We start from the raw sequence: 6,000 nt of genomic DNA, 5'->3' as shown, positions 1-6,000 counted from the left end.
CTTGCCATTTATAGATGGAACATTTTATCAAAAGTGGGAAAATGTCTGCACATATTTAGTGGATTAGTGAACGCCCATTTGTATGACAGATAGAAAACAACTGGGTCTAGGAGTATCCCAACTTTTCTTACAAGTTTCTAAAGATCATAAAGATTGAGTTTCTCAGGGTACCCGAATTTCTCATCAAACACTGAGGAATACACAGGGACTCCAAAGATGTCCTCTCTGCTTAGTAAACCAAGAATTGTTGTTATTTAAAAATATATAAATATTATTATGTATGGCCCAAAGTTTAGTCTCAGGAAATCAACAACCATAAATACAATCATATATTAACATAAAAAATGTTGTTTGCGTTGACTCAGGTTTCTCTTTAATGCAGATCCAGACATCAAATAAGGCAAGGCACAGGTTTACAGCTGCCTTTCCAGACTAACCTAATATTTGTTTTTTTGTTTATGTGTTGTGTGTGTTTTTTAATCACTGTACTCAAAAGTGTAACACTTCCTGTCTGAAGTTACATGGAATGGGTTTATTTTCAGTTTAAAAATTAATAGTTTTTCCATATGCGTTTTAAATAATTAGTGTGATTTGTACATCTCATAGTTGTTTCTTGGCATTAATTAGTCTTCAGAAGGTAATTTCTATTCATGTATAATTAATGAACAAATATATAGGTGAGGTGTCAGTTGAGTAGTTGACAGATTGTCTTTAAAGCAAATGTTTCTCCCAACTACTGCACTTATTTCAAGGTGCTACTTTCTTTTTAATGCTTTAACCTCAGATGACTGTATAGAATAGGCTCCGACTCGGCGCCTAACCGTGGCATGACAAACTTAATTGGAAAATAGAAAATATGATGCTGCTGAACTTATGAGAAAACATTTTCAGGTTTAAACTGATGACTTTCAAGCTTGTGAGGGAAACACAATATTGCACTCTTTGTTTGCAGATCATGGGTTATGCTTGTACATATGCGTGCGTACAGACTGACGTCACTTGGCTCAAAGAACAATGCCAAGTTATCAAGACGTCCATGAGAACTGCACTTATGGAATTCATTCAGTTCTTTCCTTTTGTATGTATTCCCTTGAAATTTCCTTCTGTTTTAAAAAAGTAGACGGTTTTAGTTTTCTTACTTTGGAATTTCTCCAATTCGACTTGGTCAATTTAATTAACTCCTTTGTGTCTTTTGAGTTTTACTTTCTTCATATAAAATAGGTTCCACTGCATTCGATGATTTCCAGGATCTGATACCCGTGTAGCCCAATATAATTTGTAGTTGATACAAGATATTGGCAATTCAAATCACATCAATAACCTAAATGTGAATTCAGGTTTTTTTTGTTTACTTGCACTTATTCATAGCTAATTTATATAAATCCTCTAGCTCTGAATATCTGCATATGGAAATAATGATAATAAATGGGAAAATTTTTAAAGATACATCTATAAATGTTTTTATAGTACCTAGCATAGTTGGTGCTTAATAACAGTAATTATTATAATGATATTATTCTTCATTTCATCCTTATGGGGATGATTATCATCAAGCACTAATATCAATGAAGGCATAGTATCCTATAAAATATATATATATATTTTTTAAAAGGTACAATCATTTAAGTTAAATTTTATTGAACTGTCATAAAATTTCTCATGTGTATAATTTTCAGATACATATAAAAATTCCTTATTTTCATCTCTATATCTTTATTGTAAGATTGTTAGAATGTTACAGGCATAGTGTGGCTGATTTTGAGCAAGACAGTTTGATGTTCTTATGATTTTGTCTTACAAAAGCTAAAATAATGAGGGCTGAATTAATGTTAAGTGGCTTCTCAGTGGGCTGGATGATTGGTCAATGAATCCCTACTAACAAAACCACGTCCACAGAGAAGAACAACTCAGGAAAATACTGGTGTATAAGTTCAGCTGTTGAAAGTTTGTGTCAAACTTTTTAATAAAGAGATGGGAGACGTATCAAATTTACAAGTGACACAGAACTGGATATAAAGATCAGAAAAATAATAGGCTAGAATTACAAGGGCTCTTATCAGTCTATAAAATTGGCAAAATTGAGCAAGTGAAATATAACAAGGACAATCAAATACCAAAGCAGAAGTATAAGGTAAAGTGAATTTGAGGGAAGTGATTTCTCTGTCAGCTACATGTGAAAAGAATTCAGGTTTAGATTGACTACAACTTCAATGGATGACAAGGCAGAAAAACCCCACAAAAACAAACAAACAAAAACCACAGTCTAAGAATGTATGTTCACTAAAGACTAAAGATAGAAAAATGGTACTGGATGTCCCATACTATTTTATGGTGGAAAGGACACACTTAGAGCCCTGAATATAGCTCTGGGTACCACAATTTAACTGTTATAGTGAACAGTGGGAAAATGTTGATGAATACCAACAGATTAGGCATAGGCATGCAAATGGAATAGTTGAAAAAAACATATAAATGTATGGTGACAATCACAATGTCATCCCAGTTCAAGCTGGTCTTATCTTTCCTGATGCTACACATGATATAATGCAGGAGTTATTGGGAAACTACATCTGTTTATAGGGTTGAACTTTAGATGCTGTACCTAAAATAAGGGAACAATCCTGTTTCATTGTCTGTTTCTGATAAACTTAAGCACTGGCACAATAGCTACTTAAGTAACCAAATTTTAAAGAATGCCTCTAAGATATTTTACAGTACATTGTAAAATACAATGTTTTGCTCCAATATGAAGCCCGTAAGAGAAATTTCTTCATTATTATTGACAGAAAAACCTTGATCCCTCCTCAGGAAAACGTTTATAGCTTGGAAAGTCAGAATTTACTTAGTCATTCGCTTACTCACTTATTCAATGTTTATTTATTAAATATGTCCACTGTATTTCAGAAGCAGTTTTGTTCTGGGTACTGGGATGCAATGGTGAAAATGACAGGAAAGGGACTTTCTCTGTGAAACGTTCACAGACACCCTTCCTTTCCTCTCTTGCCAGTAACTCAAATGGAATCGCTTCAATTGACTTTGCCTCTCAGAAACACAATCTTTTTCAGGTTATCTTACTATTACGGCAGAGATCCCCAAAGCCTGGCTGACATAAATGAGAGGAAAAAAAGAAATGAGTGAATAAAAATTATTCAATATATAGCGTATGTTTTAAAAACTATTTTTTTTAATCTTATTGTTGGGAGTATTACAAATGTCCCGTTTTTGTCCCCATTGCCCCCATCCACCTGGTTCCCACCTCACCCCACCCCATTCCTTCACCACCCTATTGCTGTGTCCATGGGCAATGCATATATGCATATAAGTTCTTTGGCTAATTTCTTGCCACCCCTCCTCCCCCTTCTCTCTGAGATTCATCAGTCTGTTCCATGTTATCATGCCACTGGTTCAATTTCATTGGTCAATTTATTTTGTTCAATAGATTCCACATGTAAGTGAGACCAGGTGATATTTATCTTTCTCTGACTGGCTTATTTTGCTTAGTATAATACTCTCCAGGTACCTCCATGCTGTATCAAAGGGTAAGAGATCCTTCTTTTTTTACAGCTGCATAGTATTCCGTTGAGTAATTGTAGCACAGCTTTTTTTTAAATTTTTTAAATATATTGTATTGATTTTTTACAGAGAAGAAAGGAGAGGGATAGCAATTTAGAAACATCGATGAGAGAGAAACATCAATCAGCTGCCTCCTACACACCCCCTACTGGGGATGTGCTCGCAACCAAGGTACATGCCCTTGCCCTGAATCAAACCTGGGACCCTTCAGTCTGCAGGCCAATGCTCTATCCACTGAGCCAAACTGGCCAGGGTTATACCACAGCTTTTTAATCCACTCATCTACTGATGGGCACTTGGGCCGTTTCCAGATCTTAGCTATTATAAATAATGCTGCTATGGACATAGCAGTACACATATTCTTTCTGGTTGGTGATTCTGGCTTCTTAGGATATATTCCTAGAAGTGGGATCACAGGTCAAATGGAAGTTTCATTTTTAGTTTTTGAGGAAACTCCACACTCGTTTCCATAGTGGTTGCACTAGTCTGCATTCCCACTAGCAGTGTATTAGGGTTCCTTTTTCAAAACAAAAAGCTATTTCCCTCTGAAAGTATGGTCTTATTCTAAAGGTCATATGAAAATTCTGGCATCAAGTCACTGACAAATCACAAATATTGCTTTCTGAGTTTTTTTAAATATCAAATTCATTTCATGATAAATGTCATTTAGTTAAGAAAAAGCATAGTGAATCCTGATGTTCGTGAACTTTAGAGGAAATTTGCTGCAGCTCTGTAAATTCTGCCTTCAGTATATAATTATATTTATTTTTTATATTGAAATCTTTATTATTGAAACTCTTACATAGCCCTAGCTGGTTTGGCTCAGTGGATAGTGTCAGCCCGTGGATGGAAGGGTCCTGGGTTCAGTTCCACTCAAGGGCACATGCCTGGGTTGCAGACTCGATCCCCAGTAGGGAGCATGCAGGAGGCAGCCGATCAATGATTCTCTCTTATCATTGATGTTTCTATCTCTCTCTCTCCCCCTTCCTTTCTCTCTGAAATCAATAAAAATTTATTTAAAAACTAAAGAACAACAACTCACTTAAAAAGAAAAAAAAAGCATGCCCCCTTCTTCCCCCCACTGACTTCTAGCCATTCTCGCCCCCCAGCCCAGGCCTTCATCACCCTATTGTCTGTGTCCATGGGTTGTGCATATATGCATACAAGTTCTTTGATTTATCTCTTCCCACATCATTATATTTATTTTATGGTTATATAACCAATATCTACGGCTCTTTGAATATTCCTCATTTTAGAACCTTCCAGGGGCCTTTTAGCTATGGGTCAACCATAGTAGCCCATAACAGATTGCTTTTATTTATAACCATTAGAGGAAACCAATGATAATGTTCAAAATATTTCACAGCAGTAAGAAAGAGGATTACTTGGACAGATATAAGCGCTGAGTCCTGACAGTCCCTGGTAAGACCTGGCTTGAACCTTGTAGTGGTTGGATCATGAGAATGTACAAAGGGTCCTGATAAAGGAGCTTTGATAGAAATGGGCTACAGCCATGGTCAGCAAACTGCGGCTCGCGAGCCACATGCAGCTATTTGGCCCCTTGAGTGTGGCTCTTCCTAGGCCTTAGGAGTACCCTAATTAAGTTAATAACAATGTACCTACCTATATAGTTTAAGTTTAAAAAATTTGGCTCTCAAAAGAAATTTCAATCGTTGTACTGTTGATATTTGGCTCTGTTGACTAATGAGTTTGCCGCCCACTGGGCTACAGGAAGCTATTTGCCTACTGATGGCAAAGTATTTCAATGTTTTAGCAACTAATAAGGACGCTACTCCTATGTAGCAGCTCTGTATGCATGTAACCCCATAAGTATCATTCTGTGATGTAATGGAGTTGGGTTAAGTCAAGTATTTATTTCTTGTCTATATAGTAGAAATGAAAAGATATTAATTACCTATATTAAAGATAATAATTCAGTGTAAGTGTGCATATTATCTTAAGCAGTGTTTTTTAACATATATCTTTATTGATTTCACAGAGGAAAGGAGAGGGAAAGAAGGAGATAGAAACATCAATGATGAGAGAAACATTGATCAGCTGCCTCCTGCTGCCTCCTGCACGCTCCCCACAGGGGATCAAGCCCACAACCCAGGTATATGCCCTTGACCAGGCTCCAACCCGGACCCTTCAGTCCACAGGCCAACACTCTATCCACTGAGTCAAATCAGCTAAGGCTTAAGCAGTATTTTAACTGCCCTCCTCATTGCCAACCCTCCCTTGTTAGCCTCTTTCCCATGCTGTGTCTGTTTCCATCACATATGACAATTTGACTTACAATGTTTTTTATTTACATATGTATTTAACTATTAGGGTTTGAGGTTTATATTTTATGTGGTGTGTGTGTGTGTGTGTGTGTGTGTGTGTGTTTACTCAGGTTCTTCAAATAGAATTCAAGCTTTTCAAGAT

This window comes from Myotis nattereri (assembly GCF_964212035.1).
Source record: "Myotis nattereri genome assembly, chromosome: 12".
Taxonomy (NCBI): domain Eukaryota; kingdom Metazoa; phylum Chordata; class Mammalia; order Chiroptera; family Vespertilionidae; genus Myotis; species Myotis nattereri.
Note: the sequence above shows the minus strand (reverse complement) of the source record.